Source organism: Amphiura filiformis, chromosome 2 (genome assembly GCF_039555335.1).
Source record: "Amphiura filiformis chromosome 2, Afil_fr2py, whole genome shotgun sequence".
Classification (NCBI taxonomy): domain Eukaryota; kingdom Metazoa; phylum Echinodermata; class Ophiuroidea; order Amphilepidida; family Amphiuridae; genus Amphiura; species Amphiura filiformis.
In genome coordinates, this window is record NC_092629.1 from 11390066 (window position 1) to 11410596 (window position 20531).

Genomic DNA, 20531 nt, shown 5'->3' on the forward strand with positions numbered 1-20531 from the left:
CATAGCAACAACCCAATGACTTCCGAACAGGTGTCAACAACAAACATGACAGACGCATGGCTGAGTCTAAAAGTGCTCTAAAGAAGATAGACTTGAAGATCTCGGACTCCGCCATTTTTCCACGTCACTCATGTGAAATCGTCGTTTGTGAAACCTCTATTAGACTCCCCTTTAGTTTACTGTGTAAAATGCCAGTACTAAACTTATCTTCTTTGTGTTTGGGAACAAGCATTGCATCTACAACAATGATTTACCCTTCCCTCTGCCCGTCAATTAAAGTTGGAACACATTGGGAAACTGCTGAAGACATTGGCATTTCTCAACATTGCATGGGCATGATGGGGAGCCTGGGAGGAATGAGAGTTTACCGTTCTTTACACGAAAGTGTTCCAAGATGTTTTTCCAAGATTGTAGATACTCCAGTTCTGACGATGACAAAATAACGTGTGGTTGCACGTTGATGAAAACCGGGAAATCAGCTTGTCGAAAGAAACAAAGTGGAACAAACAAACCAGAGATACTTAGTACCCTGAGCTGTCAGTAATTTCACTGACGCATCTGCTGAAAGTATCTGGAAAATGTAACTTTGTTGTGTAATGGTCAGGTCTGTATTCGATCGGTCTGCCGACGTGTTTTGTCGCACAATAGAGATTTGTAGAAATAGAAATGGAAAGATGTATAAAACGGACTATTTATTATAGAGATTAAGCAGGTTTGTTATTGTTCAACTAGTTCAAGGTTACTTAAAAAAACGGTATTAATAAATGGTGAAAAGATGGTAAAACTCATAAACTGACGTTTCATCATAGACCATCTGATTTCTTCAGAGTTGAAGCTTTGCTCAGTAGCGTAGCCAGCGGGGGCGGGGGGCAGGGGGGCAGAGTGCCCCCTGACAAAAAAATGAAAGAAAAAGTGCCCCTCTGACAAAAAAATGAAAGAGAAAATCAGGAGGGCAAAGGAAAAGAAAAAGGGCAAGGAGCCCCTTTTCTAGCAAAATTCAGGGCCAAAATAGTGTAAAATACAAAATTTTCCGCGCTACGCGCGCACATTTATAACAATAAAGCCCTTTTTAGCCGGATAATGGGCGAAAATAGTGTAAAATACCATTTTTTTTCGTGCTACGCTCTCACATCATCCCAATAAGACCCTTTTCAGGGAAGCTCGAAGACATACAGTCTCTATGTATTGTATGATGCAACTGCAATTTTTTCGTCTGTGCCCCCAAAATTTTATTTTGCCCCCCCTAACCAAGAAAGCTGGCTACGCCCCTGGCTTTGCTACTAGTGTGACCAGGTCTTTTGTCGGCGGAGAGTATTGACAAGACTGCTTGATTAGCAATATAATGAACAGAGACGAGGGATCCTGTAATCTCAGCAATCTTTACAATCCTCTGCTACAAAATGAGGTATAGGACTGCAGTAGACCTACTTTGCCAACACTCCGGGCCAACACCCACCGTACGCGTAACAGAGTTGTATAAAACTATGAAAACTTCTCGTGCCTTTTGACGTTAAAACAAACGCAGCGACACTTTTGTCTCGGCGGTTTCCACTGCGGCACCTTGAAACGAAAATGCCGCATTGTTTTCAGCTACGTAAAACGAAAGCCGCAAACAAAGATATAAGTGTAACTGATAATCGAAAATCGCAACGGAGAACTGAGAATCCCAGTTGAGAAACGAAAATGTATGTAGCGTTTCTTTATGTTTTTGCAACGAAAACCACACTGAAACATCGGATTATATTAGTTTGCATTCCATCAAGTAAAGATTAAATTGGATAAGGTCAAAAACCTCATCGCTTGTGAAAACATTATTTACTGGCGTACTCATAGAAATTTCTTTTTTCATTATGTATTTCGGAAGCCGCACAGCCCTCCTAATCCAAACTCCGGGGCATAACGTTGATGGACAGATATAGTGCCGTTTGAGTGTCACAATTCAGCCGAAGGTCATACAAAGTACGATAACCAACGTTAGCCATTTGTCTAATCCCAATTCCGAGGTCAAAGTTTATCCAGGTCACACTATCTATTTTATAATCAGAATTGGTTTAAACAAAATTTGAGCAACTTTGAAATTGGACGCCCGTTTAAAATTTGACCTTGGAATTGTGGGGTTGCACAAATGGCTACCTTTGGTTAACGTACTTTAAGATGTTAAGTGAGCCACAAGGAGAGGAAACACTATGACCTTGGGCTTGATTTGGTGATCTCCAGTACTAATACGTTGGGAAGGTTATCTTTCAGTGAACCTTCAACCGCCTCCAAGATAGAGTAATCCCAATTGATTGATTTGCTGATCTCCAGTACTAATACGTTGCGAAGGTTATCTTTCAGTGAACCTTCAACCGCCTCCAAGATAGAGTATATGCATATGGTTTAAGGTACCAGTAGGATATAGCATCTGTAAAGGTTATTCAAGGTCATAGTCATGGGCAGTGCTATATACACAAATACCACTTGATCCTATGATTCATATAACCCAGTAAACACATCACTTAAAGTTATAAATTACTCCCTTCATAACAAGAAAATATTAAACTCAAAATCTATGCATCAAATTTTAAAACTGAAGTTTAAGGGAAGGGCAAAAAGCTTAAGGGAAGGGGTATGAACGTTTGGACAGTATTTATTGTGGAACATTAGAGCACATCAGACATATCGAATTGCATTCTGAATACGAAGAATATCCTTCTAAAATCAAATAATTTTGATTTTTGAAATTCGCAACGTAATACACATTTTATGGCAAATCATTAAAAATTGATATTTTTGATAATTAACAGTACTCGAAGCAAACTTTATGAATCTGATGATTTATGCTTAAAGTGTATGTACGTGGGATAAAAAGCCGACGATCGATTGAAAATTTTGACCTTTCGTATTGAAGATATGGATTTTTCCCCAAAACATTTAAAAATCCATATCTTCAATATGAAAGGTCAAAATTTTCAATAGATCATCGGCTTTTCCTCCCAGCTACATACACTTTAAGAATATATCGTTAGATTTATAAAATTTACTTCGAGGACTGTTATATATCCAAAAATATGAAAAATATCAAATATTAATAATTTGTCATAAACTTTGTAGTATATTTTGTAGAATTTCAAAAAATGAAAATTATTTGATATCAGAAAGACATGCTTCGTATTCAGAATGCAATTCGATACGTCTGAGGTGCTCTCATGTCCCACAAAAATACTGTCGAAACGCTCAAAACGCTCATTCCAGATCCCTTAAGCCAGTTTTGTTCTGCAAATTTTGATGCTTCGTTTGTCTTTATAGCTCAAAACCAAAAACTTGTTGCCATGGTAACCATTTGAATGAAAAAACGATGCTGATTTTGAAGTTGAAAAGTTTGTATCTGCAGAACTGAAATGGCTTTCATTTTCTTTGATTTTCGTTTTAAAGTAATGCATAGATTTTGAGCTAGTGTCTAGCTCATAATTAAGGGGGTATTGCTCTTTGTGGTATGTTTATATATGGCAACATTATTTTTTATTTATTTATTTATTATGCTTCATCACTGGCTCATATACCATTACAAAAGATATTATATATAAATATTGCACATACTAATCAAAACAAGGTAAATAGAATAAAATGCCAGCGAAAAGAATGGGACAAACAGGTGCACAATCACCTCTAGGACCATCCCACCTTTCGATTTTTGAAAACAAATTATGGAAGAAAAAACACCACCATCACAGCCCCATCCCAAATTAAATAAGCCTGCAATTTGAGCATCTGCAGTAAGAGCTCCAAGAGCATGTATTCAAAGCCCAAAGATGGTGACATTAATAATAGCTCTAGCCTACACATGATATGTGTTTATACATATGGTTCACATTTTTGCACCATGTTCACATTTGTTCACATTTTTGCACCATCACTAAACTATTTATATATCATCAAGGTAACCTGTCAAGTTTTATGATCAAAAACTTGTAATTGGGGTATAAGTTTAGCGGCTCAAAATATGCACAGGAAAGCTTATATTTAAACCAATTAGGTCCCTATATTGACAGCTCCCAAGATCCCTTATTTCCGCGAAATGTTGCTGCCTCTACTTTTATTGAAACCTCCGGAGGTTCCAACGGACTTTTTTTGTTGAAATATATCACTGTTGGTTGTTATCATGCACGTATAACTCCCGGAGCAAAGTCCCGAGCAAAGTAGGGCGGCAAAAAGGAAGGGCAACAGAAGTATATGGGCGGCAAAAATATTATTAAAGAAAAAGGGCAGAGAATTGTCAAAAATGTGTGTGAAACAAATTGAATTATACATACATTTTTAGGTTGCTACATACTAGCGTTTTTATTTATTTATTTATTTATTTATTTATTTATTTATTTATTTATTTATTTATTTATTTATTTATTTATTTATTTATTTATTTATTTATTTATTTATTTATTTATTTATTTATTTATTTATTTATTTATTTATTTATTTATTTATTATTTATTTATTTTCATATTTTATGCATGTTCGTGAGGCTTATTATTGAGCTATAAGAGGAGGGGGCTACTTAATCAGTCTTTCCACATATTCCCGGAATTCAGACTTTTTACTTTAGACAAGTGTAAGTTGGTGAAGAACTATGGACATCCATGAAAAAGCACGCCAAATGCTTTAGTTGTGATACCAATAAACCAAAAACATTTGGATGCATTTTAATAGCACAATCATGCATAGAGTACAAATTCTCGCATTCTTCCATGATCTTTACGGACTATAACATGGGATGCTGCCCATCAAAAAGGACAGAATAGCCGCATCCCATGTTTATTTGTATAATATCACATATTTGTATCGGGTGGGTGTATTGTGACCGGAAGGAAGATAACGATGATTAAGAACAATATAAATTCGAGCATAATAAGATTATCACATCGTGGGTTGTTACATAAAGCCATATCTTAAGGGATCTAGCGTGGATCCCTGGGGATTAGTGACGTCAGTTTTCATTTGTTGCACATTTTGAAGTGTATCAGCACCTTTAAAGTTTCATTTAAGAATTTTCAAATTCTGAGTACAAAAACCCTATTTTTTTCCCAATCAGCTAGATTTCCAAAGGCTTCGCTTGGTTTCATTTGTTATTGACAAGTGCATGCTTCTTCTTGATTCTCTCAAGATTGGAATGACGTCATTTTTTCAAAAATGCTTCATCAGCATGTTTAAAAATATCAGCCTAGCAACTGCAAATAAATGAAATAAAGATGCTATCATTTTAATATATACATAGGATCTTAAACACACTCATCTATACAAGACACAGTTCAGTAATCACATGTTTCTATATTCACAGAATGACCTTTGAAAATGTTGGGTACAAAAACTCATCTTCCATGGCATGAGGTCGACCTGGGATCTATGGTAGTTAATGGATGTCTATGAACTGCCCCGTAGAAATGAGGCCACTATGACTTAAACTGTTAAAGTGATTTGTCTGCATTTAATGCTAGGCGTGCTAGGCGTGCTAGTCATATGCCTCAATATAAAAAGTCCAAATCTAAGATAGATTTTGTCAAAATATCAAGAGCTATCTAAGAACCACTGAACCAATACTAGGCTTGTTTGTACTCGTTCTAATACATTTGTCATGCTGATTCCAAATATGGTCATGACAATTTACAATTCTGATTTCTTTTGAATTTTTTCGTCTGCAGTCGACACCAGCGCGGAGAGAGTTAAAGTACGCGTGGTTATTACATGGACAACTGGATGCTATTTTTGCACGCATCGTGACCGTTGTCGATGGATATTCGAGTCGTCTGTTCCTCACATGAAAGTTGCCAAGGAAGAGAAATAACATTAATACCTTACTATGGGTAATACTAAAAGTAGCAAATTAATATGTTATTTAAGTCCAGAATATGACTAATATGTTTTTTTCGTCCGTTGATCCAAGGCTTCCTCACTAATTATTTCTTTTTATGGTCTGTGCTCTGGTAATCCTGTCGCGGGGATGAACGTTTGGACAGTATTTATTGTGGGATAATAATTACAGCACATCAGACATATCGAATTGCATTCTGAATACGAAGAATGTCATTCTGATATCAAATAATTTTGATTTTTGAAATTCGCAATTCAATACACATTTTATGGCAAATCATTAAAATTGATATTTTTGATATTTAACAGTACTTGAAGTAAACTTTATAAATCTGATGATTTATACTTAAAGTGTATGTAGGTGGGATGAAAAGCCGACGATCAATTGAAAATTTTGACCTTTCGTATTGAAGATATGGATTTTTTTCCCAAAACACCCAAAAAAATAGGTCTTTTGGGGAAAAAAATCCATATCTTCAATATGAAAGGTCAAAATTTTCAATTGACCGTCGGCTTTTCCTCCCTGCTACATACACTTTAAAATATGTCATTAGATTTATATAATTTACTTCGAGGACTCTTATAATTCAAAAATTGGAAAAATATCAAATTTTTATAATTTGTCATAAAATTTGTATTATATTGTGATTTTCAAAACATGAAAATTATTTGATATCAGAAAGACATGCTTCGTATTCAGAATACAATTCGATAGGTCTGAGGTGCTCTCGTGTCCCACAAAAAATACTGTCGAAACGTAATAAACGCTCATTTTAGATCCCGGGACTTCAATATGAAATTGATTTACAATGTAGGTGTAGGGTTGATACTTTCAGTAAGGGGTATGCGGTAAATGGGATAATTGCCACTTGGGTACAAAACTGTCCCATAGAAGCCTCGGACATTGAATTTCTAGTTCTAAATATCTTCAAACAATAAGCAACAAAATCAGTGATATATGAAAGTTGCTGCGGTTCTCTATCACACTTTTTGTTTTTTTCCGACATTGTAAACAATAAAATAATATAGACCTATAAATAGAAACATTAACTTCACATTGTTACCATCATGTTTCATCTACCACCAGCAAGCACTGCATACATTTTGAGACAAAAACAGTCATTTTTCTACAAAATAGAAGAACTGCGCATTTTAATGATTGTGGTTAAGTGCTCTTTTGCTTTCAGTGCTCCCTGACAGAGACAGATCAGCTGCAGACCTAAACTTTCAGTGTTGGTGTCCCAATTATGTTATTTTCTACCAGTGCTGGATGAAAAATAAATTATTGTCTGATATTTTTAGTCAAAATGATGTCTTAAGGGGATCATTCAATAGATATTTTGAGTGGTCAAAATACGGTTAAAATCAGGTCATAATTACAAACACATGCCAAAGAAAGTAAGTGTCATTTTCTAGTAGCAATAGACAATGCCATGATGTCCGGTCTAATTAACAATTGAATGACCATTATACATTCAGTGAATTGAAGAAAGGGCATTATTTTAACATACCCGTGCTTGCACGATAACAGAAGCGTCGGTGGTGTAGTGGTTAACATAGTTGCCTTCCAAGCAATTGTCCCGGGTTCGATTCCCGGCCGACGCATAACTTTTTAGTGTACAGTATTAATCGATTCCATAATTAATTTGTGTCATAGTGGTTTTGTTATTATTTTTATTATTTCAAGTTATTTTCTTTTTTTTATTATTTAATATTATGTACTTATTAGGTTCAAAATCAAAATTTGCTGGACATGATGCAGTTTGTGAACTTCATAGATGATTAATTTTGTTTAGATTCTTGCTAACGTTTCCAACTTTGTTATGTGCATGATCAATTCACATCAAATTGCTAGTATTGCACACTAAGCCAAAAAAAAAGTAAACTTACAATTTTTCACAAGGTTATATCTTAAAATCCTGTCCATCAAAATGAACCAAAATTACACACAAGATTATAATTATACCCCCTTCATTACAAGATTTAACTCAAACTCTATATGCAATAAATTATAAAGCTAAGTAGCAGAAAGAAACCACAGTTTTGTTATGCACATTTTTATGCCTCGTTTGTCTTAATATACCAAAGCTCAAAAATGGTTGCCATGGTAACCCTTTGAATGAAAAAAGATGCAGATTCAAAAGTTGCAAGGATTGAATTTGTATCTTTTTCATTCAAGGAGTCACCATGGCTACAAAATTTGAGCTATCCAGACAAAATAGTGAATTTGCTGAACTGAAATGGCTTTCATTTTTTTTTTTTTTTTCAGTTTTAAAGTAATGCATAGATTTTGAGCTATTGTCTAGCTCGTAATTATGGAGGGGGGGGGGTAATTAATTTTTGTGGTGTGTTTATATATGGCAACATTAATAATAGCTATACACATATGTGTTTATACATATGGTTTATATTTTTATTTATTTATTTATTTATTCACGGTATACAAAGCGCCGGCTTTACAAAATACAATTTACACATCAAAAATATACATTATATATACACTCAACAATTTACTTAAAAACAAAACAAAAACAGAGATACAGGCAGAGGAGTAAAATACCAGCAGAAGCATAGGATTACACTACTTTTTCAAATTGAGTTTACTGATGATGAACGGAATGGTGGAATTCTGAAACCTGTTTGTTTTGCAGAAGGGTTCAGGAAAAATTCTGCCGTGCCGGAGATTGTACTTCATAGATCTCTGCTCAGGAAGTAGGTGACGGTGTCTTTCAGAGTTGAGGACCTGCTGGCCAAACTTCACGACCAGATCTTCCCTACGGTTGGCAAGACTGCTGATGTTAAGCTCACGAAGAGCAGACTCGTAGTCCTGATAGTCATTGCCAAGGATGATTTTGCAAGTGCGTTTTTGAATCCTTTCGATCTGGTGGCTTTGGTTTTTAGTAAGCGCTGGATGCCAAACTGCACAAGCATATTCCAAAATGGGTTGGATATAGGTCTGAAAAATGGCCAGCATGTCCTCAACTGGAGCAGCATGTTTACGAAGAGCATAGAGCATGAATAAACGTCTACTTGCACGAGAAATCATGTTTTTAACTTGGATGTCCCAACCCAGATTATTTTGAATTTCCAGACCAAGTAACTTCATGTGATCGACAGTCTGAAGGACCTCACCACCTAGAGAAAGTTGTGGGAGTTGGACAGGATTTTTCAAAAAATTTACATGCAAAACATGACATTTGGCTGGCTTCGGCAGCATATCGTTGACCTTGCACCAATCATCTAAAGCATCTAGATGATGTTGAAGCTTTTGGTGCTTTGATTTTGTTTTGGCTTGAGTGTTAGTGATCTCTGCCAAGGTGAGATCATCAACAAATTTCCATCGATCGGTAGTAGTTTCGGCAGCGTCATTAACCATCACAGTAAATATACTGGGCCCTAACTTTGTTCCCTGTGGAACGCCACAGGTGATGGTTTTAAGGCTAGAAAGCTGGCCTTTGTATTGAACGCACTGTGTACGGTTTGCCAAAAAACTACTGATCGCAGGGATTATTGAGGGTCTCACTCCAGAAGAGATAATTTTATTTACAGCAACACTATGGTTTATTCGGTCGAATGCTTTAGTAAAATCTATCGCCACTAAAGTAGCATAAGTGGATGGTTTTTCAATACCAGAGATAACCTTGTGCAACATGTCAACAAGATAATGAGTTGTACTTGTACCCTTCACATTGCCATACTGCTTATTGTCAAGAACCGGAGTAAAATCATCACTTAACCACTCGGCCAAAAATGACTCAAACACCCTCCCTAAGATTTTAGTCAAGGCAATTGGGCGCAATTCATTTGCTGTCAACGGTTTCTTGACTTTTGGCACTGAAATAATTGTAGCAGTTTTCCAAACAGATGGAAATACACCTTCCTGGAGACCAGCATTAAATATTTTAGTTAGGGGGTCAGCCAACTCGTACGAGAATTCCTTAATGATTTTAATAGGAATATCTTCTGGATGGCCAGCCTTGGAAGCATTGAGTTTGCTTAACCGATTTTGAACCTCCCAAACATGGATTGTTGGAGGAGCAAGGGCTGGTAAGTAGGAAGGTAGAGATTCCAATCTGAGTGGTGGCAATTGGCAGCAAACATTAGAAAAGTGTTCATTCAGCATATTAGCTTGTTCACTAACAGTGTTACCCAAGAATGACAAGTCAAAATCACCAGATTTGTTGTTGTGACCAGTAATATTCCTGATATTCTTATGCCATTTCCCAGGCTGTGTCTTTTTCAAAACTTCAACATTTTTAGCATAGTAGTTCCTTTTTGCTTAAAAGGAGCATAGTAGTTCCTTTTTGATTAAACGGTTCACATTTTTGCACCATCACTAAACTATTATATCATCAAGGTAACCTGTCAAGTTTTATGATCAAAAACTTGTAATTGGTTTTTAAGTTAGCGGCTCAAAATATGCACAGGAAAGCTTATTTAAACCAATTAGGTCTTTATATCGACAGTTCCCGAGATCCCATTTCCGGGAAATGTTGCTGCCTCTATTTTATAACCTTCAGAGGTTCCAACGGACTTTTTTGTTGAAATGTATACCTGTTGCACGTTATCATGCGTGTATAACCCTCGGGGAAAAAGCAAGGGCGGCAAAAAGGAAGGGACGACAGAAGAAGTGACGGCAAAGAGAATTATTAAAGAAAAAAGGGCGGAAAATTGTCTAAAATGTTTAAAAATTGTGAAACAAATGGAATTTTACATAAAAAATGCTAGCGCCTTTTATCTTTTTCCTTTTTAAAAAATGTGTTCCTTTATTTATTTATTTATTTATTTATTTATTTATTTATTTATTTATTTATTTATTTATTTATTTATTTATTTATTTATTTATTTATTTATTTATTTATTTTATTAACTTTTGTTCTTCACTTTTTCAAACCATCGAAAAACAATTGGGCCAACCTTTTCGGGTTAAAGAGAATTATTAAAGAAAAAAGGGCGGAAAATTGTCTTAAATGTTTAAAAATTGTGAAACAAATGGAATTTTACATAAAAAATGCTAGCGCCTTTTATCTTTGAAATTTGTTCCTTTATTTATTTATTTATTTATTTATTTATTTATTTATTTTTTGTTCTTCACTTTTTCAAACCATCGAAAAACAATTGGGCCAACCTTTTCGGGTTAAGTGGGAGTGCCCCACATCCTCCCATTCTCATCGTACGAAGTAGGCCTATAGGATTCAATTCTCGCTATTCGCAATAAGGGCGCCGCCAGCGGTTTGCGATGTAATCGTGATGTATCATGGGAAAATCGTGATGTATCATGGGAAAAGGTCGACATCCACGTCCGCGCAATACGAATATCACCATGCTATTACATAGGAACACGTGACAATATTTTTTAGTTTGTCAATATAACTGTACTACACGCAAATCGATAGACAAAAAATTAATTGTGCACATTTCAAATCACATTATTAAGTATTATTGAGTATCGATTCGCGTGTAACACCTTTATTTTGACAAACTAAAAAATATTGTCACGTGTTCCTATGTAATAGCATGGTAATATTCGTATTGCGCGGACTTGATGTCGACCTTTTCCCATGATACATCACGATTACATCGCAAACCGCTGGCGGCGCCCTTATTGCGAATAGCGAGAAGAAATGGCTTTAATTGGGCCTTTATTCTGAAACAACTTCCAATTCTGAGGGGCACGGCCCCCTAATACACACATACCATGCGTATAAATAGTGTCCGTTTTGGCTTCTGGTTTGGACACCCGTTCACTTTTAAACAATGAAATAACAAAATAATATAGTGTAATATGGTCCACGAAATTGGTTCAATTGGGCCTTCCAATTGAAATTTCCAAAGGTGAAGGGGAACATCCTCCAGACAGCCCGTGTGATGACTGCCTTGCAGCCATTCAAGGAGGGGCACTAAAAAATACAATGTGCCCCCTTTCCTCAATTTCCTGGTTCCGCTACTGCCTAGGTTACATAATTACCGGATGTTCGTTAGAAGCATTGAGGTGTTTGCTCCATCGAGTATGATGACATCACATTTTGAGTCTCTTCAAATTGCTTCCGTTGCTCCACAGACACGTTCCTTTTCTCCATATCACTTTTTTTTTGCTTTTTTCCAATATTGTAATTTGTAAATATAAATAAAGAAACATTAACTTCACATTGTTACAGTCATGTTTCATCTACCACCAGCAAGCACTGCATACATTTTGAGACAAAAACAGTATTTTTTTCTACAAATCAGTCGTTTGGAAAAAACTGCGCCTTTTCATGCTTGTGCTCCCCGACGACAGAGACAGGACAGCAGACCTAGATTTTGCTGTTGACTACCAGCATGACCAGTGGCAGATGAAAAGTAAATCATTGTCAGATATGTTGTAGTCAAAATGATGTCTTATGTAGAATATAAAGTTATCTTTGTACAGTTTATGTTTAACATCAAACCATAATAACGGATAATTTCCTACAGGCTTGAATAATACTAAAATTTGTTAAAAGAACAACTTTGAACTTCAGATCTGAAATGCTGATAGCGTGTGTAATTGAATGACCTTGGCACTTAAGAACGGGTCTTAAGGAAGGTTTAATAATTAAATGGTTATTTGACAGATTAAATGGTTATTTACTGACAGATAAAAACCAGAATATTAAAATATGTTTATAATATAGGTCCCTGAAACTTATAAATTATTCAATAGATATTGTGAGTGATCAAAATGTGGTTAAAATTAGGGCATTACGAAGTAAATGTCATTTTCTAGTAGCAAAAGACAATGCGATGATTTCCGGTCTAATAATTATTAACAAATTAGGAATGCAATTATTTCTATGTTTTCGTACTTTAGGAATGCAATTATTTCTATGTTTTCGTACTTTTCTGTAGCTCAACATACAACAGGCCCACAACTGGTGGGTATATAGGAATAATATGGTAATACTTTCTAAAGTGGTGATTTTTTGTTTGTTTTGTGTTTAGATATTTATTTTCAGAATAGAGTCATGCAATTTATTTATTTATTTATTTATTTATTTATTTATTTATTTATTTATTTATTTATTTATTTATTTATTTATTTATTTATTTTTCCCGGATTATAGTCGGAAACAATTAAATGGTCATTATACATTCGGTGGTGTCGGTGCTGTAGTGGTTAACATAGTTGCCTTCCAAGCAATAGTCCCGGGTTCGATTCGCGGTCGACGCAGAAAATGTTAATGTACAGTATTCATGGCTTCCATAATTTGTTTCTTCGGGTTTTTTTTCATTATTATGATTATGATTATGATTATTACAAGTTATTCAAGTTTTTTCTTTCTTATAATATAATAATCATAGATGATTAGATTCTTACGGTTTGAACTTTGTTATGTGCATGACCAATTCACTGACACTTTTCATATATTTATTTATTTATTTATTTATTTATTTATTTATTTATTTATTTATTTATTTATTTATTTATTTATTTATTTATTTATTTATTTATTTATTTATTCCCGGATTATAGTCGGAAACAATTTAATGGTCATTATACATTCAGTGAATTGAAGAAAGGGACTTATTTTAACATATCGGTGCTTGCATTATGCCAGGAGCGTCGGTGGTGTAGTGGTTAACATAGTTGCCTTCCAAGCAATTGTCCCGGGTTCGATTCCCGGCCGACGCATAAGTTTTTAGTTTAAAGTATTATTGGATTCCAAAATGTGTTTCTTAGTTGTTGTTTTTTTTTTTTTTGTTTTTCATTATTATGATTATGATTATTTCAAGTTATTTAAGTTTCTTCTTTCTTTTCATATTATGTACTTTATCAAAATTTGCTGGACATGATGCAGTTGTGAACTTCATAGATGATTAGATTCTTACGGTTCGAACTTTGTTATGTGCATGACCAATTCACTGATACTTTTCATTATGTTAGAAATGCATTTATTTATTTATTTATTTATTTATTTATTTATTTATTTATTTATTTATTTATTTATTTATTTATTTATTTATTTACTTATTTACTTATTCATTTATTTATTTTGTTTATTTCTCTAGTTAGTTATTTAGTTATTTAGTTAGCGAGTACTGCATTCATTTTGAGACAAAAACAGTATTTTTTCTACAAATGAGTGGTTTGGCAGAACTGTGCCTATTCATGCTTGTGGTGAAGTGCTCGTTTGCTCACAGAGACAGATCAGCAGACCTAAACCATAGTCCTTGGAAAAAGGGCATATGCCAAAACTTTGTTGTTGTTCCAATTTTGTTATTGACTACCAGTGCTAGATGAAAAATAAATCATTGTCAGATAATGTCTTATACAACCAATGTTTAGAATATAAAATTGTCTTTATACAGTTATGTTTAACATCAAGCCATAATATGGATATTTCCCACAAGTACAGGGTTGAATAATACTAAAATTTAAAGAACAAATTTGAACTTCAGATCTGAAATGCTGATACCCGGTGCTGATAGCGTGTGTAATTGAATGACCTTGGCACATAAGAACGGGTCTTAAGGAAGGTTTGATTATTATATGGCTATTTTGTTGAACTTTTCTGACAGATAAAAACCAGAATATTAAAATATGTTTATAAATAATTATAGAAATTATAAGGTCCCTGAAACTTACGGGATAAACTTATAGAATCACTTAAAGTTATTGAATAGATATTTTGAGTGATCAAAATGTGGTTTAAACCAGGTCATGAATACAAACTAAATGACAATAGACAATGCGATGGTGCCCGGTCTAATTAACAAATTTACAAGGGCCAATCAATAAATATATGTAATGCTTAAACATGTCTCACTGCCATTTCTGTGAATGCAATTATTTATATGTTTTCGTACTTTTCTGTAGCTCATACAACAGGCCCACCACAACAGGTGTGTATATTGGAATAATATATTATTTTCTAAAATGGTGATTTTGTTTTTGTTTTGTTTTGGTGATTTTGTTTTTGTTTGATAGGGTCTATTTATTTACATAATAGAGTCATGCAAGTTTTTTATTTATTTATTTATTTATTTATTTATTTATTTATTTATTTATTTATTTATTTATTTATTTATTTATTTATTTATTTATTTATTTATTTATTTATTTATTTATTTATTTATTTACTTACTTACTTTCTCAGATAATAGTAGGAAACAATTTTTAAAATGGTCATTATACATCCAGTGCATTGAAGAAAGGAACTTACTTTAACATACTCGTGCTCTCATTATGTCAGAAGCGTCGGTGGTGTAGTGGTTAACATAGTTGCCTTCCAAGCAATTGTCCCGGGTTCGATTCCCGGCCGACGCATATTGTTTTGGTGTACAGTATTAATCGATACCATATTTTCTTTCATAGTTATTTTTTATTATTATGATATTTCAAGTAACATCTATTTTTTTCTTTCATTTAATATTATGTAGGCCTATACTTGTTAGGATCAAAATAAAAATTGACTGGATATGTTATTATGTAACCTGTGAACTTCATGGATGATGAATTCTTGCGTTTCGAACATTGTTATGTGCATGATCAATTCACATTGCTAAATAGCTGTTAGAAGCGTCGGTGGTGTAGTGGTTGCCTTCCAAGTAATTCAGTATCGAAGTTACGTAATGTTACTATGTCAACGGGATCACGCGCTAGAGTAATGAACCACGATCGAAATGATCACCACATAAAGTATATGGCACTCGAAGGCATACCAAAGTAGCGTGATCCGGTAACCAAGAGAATTACGTAACCACTTCGATGCTGAATTGTCTCGGATTCGATTCCCGGCCGACGCAGAACTTCTATATTTTAAACATAGGGGGCCTACTTGCATTATACGTAAAGTGTTAAAAATTATTTTCAAGCCATACTGCAGTTACTGTCCGTTTTCCTATATACAATACACAGTGCTCTTACCATTGACGCGTGACCTCTGTAAATAGCGTACGTTAGAAGTATGGGATTTGCCTAGTTAACGTCGCTGTGTGAAAAATAACCGGCCAATATTAAAAGTATTCTTCGAAAATTCTAGAAAATATAGTTTTGTAACATGTCCTAAATTTTTAGCTAATTTAGATGTTTGGAAATATTCGTACTTTGGTGTTTTAGTGTATGTTATAGGTAATAGTACATTGCCTAGTTAACGTCGCTGTGTGAAAAATAACCGGCCAATATTAAAAGTATTCTTCTAAAATTCTAGAAAATATAGTTTTGTAACATGTCCTAAATTTGTAGCTAATTTAGATGTTTGGAAATATTCGTACTTTGGTATTTTAGGAAGGATATGTAAACGACAGATAACACCAAAAATATGAAGAAATTATTTCCAAACCGTGTTAAGTCAACAATCATTATGTTGCTCATTTTCAAGAATGCTGGTTAACAAAAAGCAGACCATTGTCTCATTTCGTGAACAAAGGTCCACATACCATTGTTTCCTTGCGTTTCCTTTATAATCGGTTACCCAACTGAAGCTATAATACCAGCTCATTGCGATACCGCACATATAAAACAGGCACAACCAGAGAAGATCTGATTTAATCAGTTCAGCTGTTTTCAATGAGTGTTATCTTGGTTTAATAACTTTTAATGGGGTTTAAGTCCTGCAAAGGTCGTGGTGAATTCTACTGTAGACATGACTGCATCATGTTATTTATCAAGTTATAGTTAGTTTTTAGTTGTTTTTATCTATTATATTTATATTCTGATACAATCATCAAGGTCGGATATAATTTGATGAACATAAACATATATTTAGTGGATTTGAGAACGCGATTTGCTTCTACTGTCTGTTCAACTAGCTTAGATTCTTGTATTTTTGAGATATTTGAAAAAATAAAAATAGTGCATCATGCCGTTATTGTTAACTACATGTATGCACACAACACAGGGGCACTAACAATAGGCAATTGAACCCTACTGGTAGCGCTGTGTTGTAGCTATATGGGATGAACTAGTTAGCATCATATATCAAAAAGTATAAAAGCTATTATTTTAGTACTTGCTCTATGTTTCAATTACTTATTCTTTTCCAAATATCTGAATCTTCAACCCCGTACAAGCTTTAATAACGGGGGAACATACATTTTTATTAAAAAGAAATCCTACCATCTATCTAAACTCGCCGTGTTATTCCAATGCACATTTTTCTTCACCGGGCAGCCCTGGCTTGGTCATATTTGGAAGATTGGTGTCATAAAACCGTCACAGGTACAAATTTAGTACTTTCTGTCAATCAAGTATGGCTTATTCTCTACATGTCAATCTTTAAATAATTGGTATAGTCCTTATAATAACGGTGGTCCGCCTTGATGAGTAAATGACAGCAAACATCTGCCTTTCAGTGAAAAATAACCCCAAACTCGGTCAGTGGAGCTCCGCTCGTACATGTCAATAGCATCATTATCGGTTGAATTAGTCGTCCGTAGCGGACAATTCGGTCGCTCATTGGATTAATATTATCAGGTGGTAATAAATTGCCTATTATCAGGTGGTAATAAAAGGATGGTATTTGTATTCTCGCCTTTTGTCGTTGTTGACATCTTTAAAGTATATTCTTACCAGCTATTTTACTGAAGGATGGAGTTCTGTGTTGCTTGACATTAAGCAATCGTTTTGCATATTGGTAAGGGGTTTGTCGGAATTGTTGTTGTGCTTTGCTTGTTGATTTCTTCTCTTGAAGTTTTAGCTCCAACTTTCTGACCTTGTTGTGTAACCTGATTGAGAAAGTCCTTCTTGAGATTTGTAGCTTTTGTCTTGTCCCCGTCTTTGAGGGCTATTTTGTATTGGTGTTTAGCTTCCCTTTTCAGGCGTCTGATTTTTCTTTGTTGTCTTGAGGCACACTGAAAGCCAAACTGGAGTCTAGGTGACTCTAAAAGTAGAGTCCAGCACTCTGCGACTCTATGTCTAAAATGACTCCATATTGGGAGTCATTTGACTCCCTTGAAGAGTCATACATTTCTTGACTCCGCTGAAGAGTCACTGTTGATGACTCTACACAGGAGTCATTTGACTCCCAATATAGAGTCATTTTAGACATAGAGTCGCGAAGTGGCTGGACTCTGCTCCTAGAGTAACCCAGACTCCATTAATAGAGTCATCCTGACCTCATTACAGGGTCACTCCGACTGTCCGAAAAAAGACAAAATAATGATACACATAGGCCTAGATGAAAATCAAGATAAAAATTCAAAGTATAGACGTGGAAGGGTATAGACCTACCGGAATAGGAGACTTTACTCTGAGTTTCACGCCATTGGCGATTGTCAGACGACACGATGTAGAAAATTTGGGAGCCGAGCAATTACAGAGTCTGACTCCCTTGAAGAGTCATACATTTCTTAACTCCGTCGACGACTCTGAATGTAGAGTCAATTGACCCCACAGGTAGGTAGAGTCAACTGACTCTCCTGTGATAATCAGGTGACTCCTTTGGAGAGTCATTGCTAGTTTACTCCACTTATAGAGTCACTTGCCTCCATTCTGGCTATCAGTGCATGCTGGTTTTTTAGATGTGACTGGTTTAACACCAAAATAGTCTACAAGTCTTTTGTAGACATGGTTAGTCCACCCATTTATTATTTATGCCTATTAGGCTACGAAAAAAAGAAACCCTGTTCTACGGGCGGACGGACCTTTCAAGTAGGGTCGGTCGGTCGGCCTGTTTTTTTTTTTTTTTTTTTTTTAACCAAAATCTGTAAATAATTTGCAATTTGAGAAAATACAAATTCCTGAAATTTCCGAAATTTGGGTCGGCATTCATTTATACAGGAATTTTTTTCCCAATTTGTTCAAAATCAGGGTCGGTCGGGCCCGTAGAACAGGGTTTTCTTTTTTCGTCGCCTTATATTCATTTACATTCAGATTGCAAGTCAAATACAATTTGATGGGCATAATAACGTTGGTGAATTTGAGGAATGAATAAGTTCGGCTCAAACTTAATTATTTAATTTGTACAAAATTAAAAAAAGGTCATTGGGAATAAAATTTAAAACCATAGGTCATCGGGTAGGATATTTTGACAAAAAGGAACATAATTCAATTTTTTCCAATTTTGTTGCCACATTTGCAATAGAAATTTGCCGAACGCGAGAATTCGAAAGTTTCTATTAAAAAAAGTGGGGTCATTGGCTAGCCTAACCTTAAAAAGGTGGGTCGATTGTGTAGGACTTGAAATAAAAGGGGTCATGTATATTCGTCTTCAGAAAAGGGGCTTTAACTATCACCCGTTACATGATAGTTGTTGTCACAGTGTTAGTGATAAACCCTTGGGATAAACATGATTTTAATAGCTCAAGGAAAAGACGGCCACTCCCAACAAATCATGGGAATAATTTTACTATTAGCATTTGGGTCAAGCGAAAAGAAATTCTTAAATCAATCTTAACTGCCATAGAGGCTTCAGTTTTTTGTGCCGGATATCAGCATGACTGTAACCCAGGACTTCTGGGCGTAAGGGAGTGTTCATAAATACTTTTGGAAAAGTTAGAACTCCAGACATCAAAATTATTTTACATTCCCCCCTTTTTTTTTAATGGTCTATATAAGGCCTACTTTCCAACGCCGCGCCGGTAGGCAATTACCAGTCACCCATCCACCCACTCACTACCCACCACGGGAAACGAATACCGTAAAAACTCGATAGTTAGCATAATCGCTTTTGAAAACATGAAATTGTACCAAAGTCCGCGCTTTACCAACTGAGCTGATGAGGTTGAGACACAAATTTGCAGGTTTACTTGTGTATCGATTATTTGCTCAAAACCCATTACACTTTTGTAGATATGGCACTTTATGTTTGCATGTTTTAAAGACGCTCGATAGTAAGCACATATGCTTTTTTACGGTATATTGGTGAAATTATTGTGGTATATTATTTTATATAGGCATATCGTATCATGCTTTTGTGGAAGAAAGTTTTAAAACACGCTTAAAAGCTCAAGAACTACATCCGAAATCGCGGGCCCGAAATACGCAAAGGATGTTACATAATCAAATAATCATCTAAATGAACAAAAAGAAACAGGTTTGAGCAGTCAGTTTCCTTTGACCATTTACTCACCTGGTTAAATGATTTTGACCTGACGTGTGCGGACGGGATATCTGATGAAGGTCGGGGCGTATTTTACATCGTCCTTATTTCCAATTTGCCATTATGATCAATAATGACGATTCCTTTACCATTGTTTACATCAACATGAACAGCAATTAAATAAGATCATATAATAGTGACACTTTTCAGGCACAAAATAAAATGATTGAATATTCTTCACAATTTATAGTTGAAATGATAGCCCGAGTTAACCCCGAAATGGAACTGACCCCTTACATTCAACAGATGAACTTAGTCAACTTTATTATCGTGAAAACGCAATTTATTAAAATCCGCGATCTTCAGTCAGTTGACAGTTCTTTCTTAAGTTCTTTCTTAAGGTGGCACACAAAATTTAAGAAAACACTTTCTAGATTTGTGTCTTTAGAATAGAAACATGCAATTTTCATCAATTTTAGTAAGGGTAAGTTGTTATGACGGACCGAAACAAATTGGCTTGGAAAATCAATGTTGACGCTTTTCTCAAAAACTGCTCATTTTTGCAGAAGTCTGCCATGCTAGTTGGATTCCTTGTGTCATTTCGTTTCTGAAAATGTATACTCTTATGTACTTATCATCATCACTTTTAAAAATACAATACAAAACAATGTCTAAAATTTCCGA

At 34.9% G+C, this 20531-nt stretch overlaps 3 non-coding genes across 3 annotated transcripts; all 3 read left to right on the plus strand.

Annotated features, from left to right (window-relative positions):
* The first annotated feature begins 7377 nt into the window (after positions 1–7377).
* On the plus strand, positions 7378–7449 carry Trnag-ucc (transfer RNA glycine (anticodon UCC)). The gene has a single exon. It is a non-coding gene; the product is annotated as a tRNA-Gly (tRNA).
* Positions 7450–13426: 5977 nt separating this feature from the next.
* Positions 13427–13498, plus strand: Trnag-ucc (transfer RNA glycine (anticodon UCC)). The gene has a single exon. It is a non-coding gene; the product is annotated as a tRNA-Gly (tRNA).
* Positions 13499–15061: 1563 nt separating this feature from the next.
* On the plus strand, positions 15062–15133 carry Trnag-ucc (transfer RNA glycine (anticodon UCC)). The gene has a single exon. It is a non-coding gene; the product is annotated as a tRNA-Gly (tRNA).
* Positions 15134–20531: the final 5398 nt, after the last annotated feature.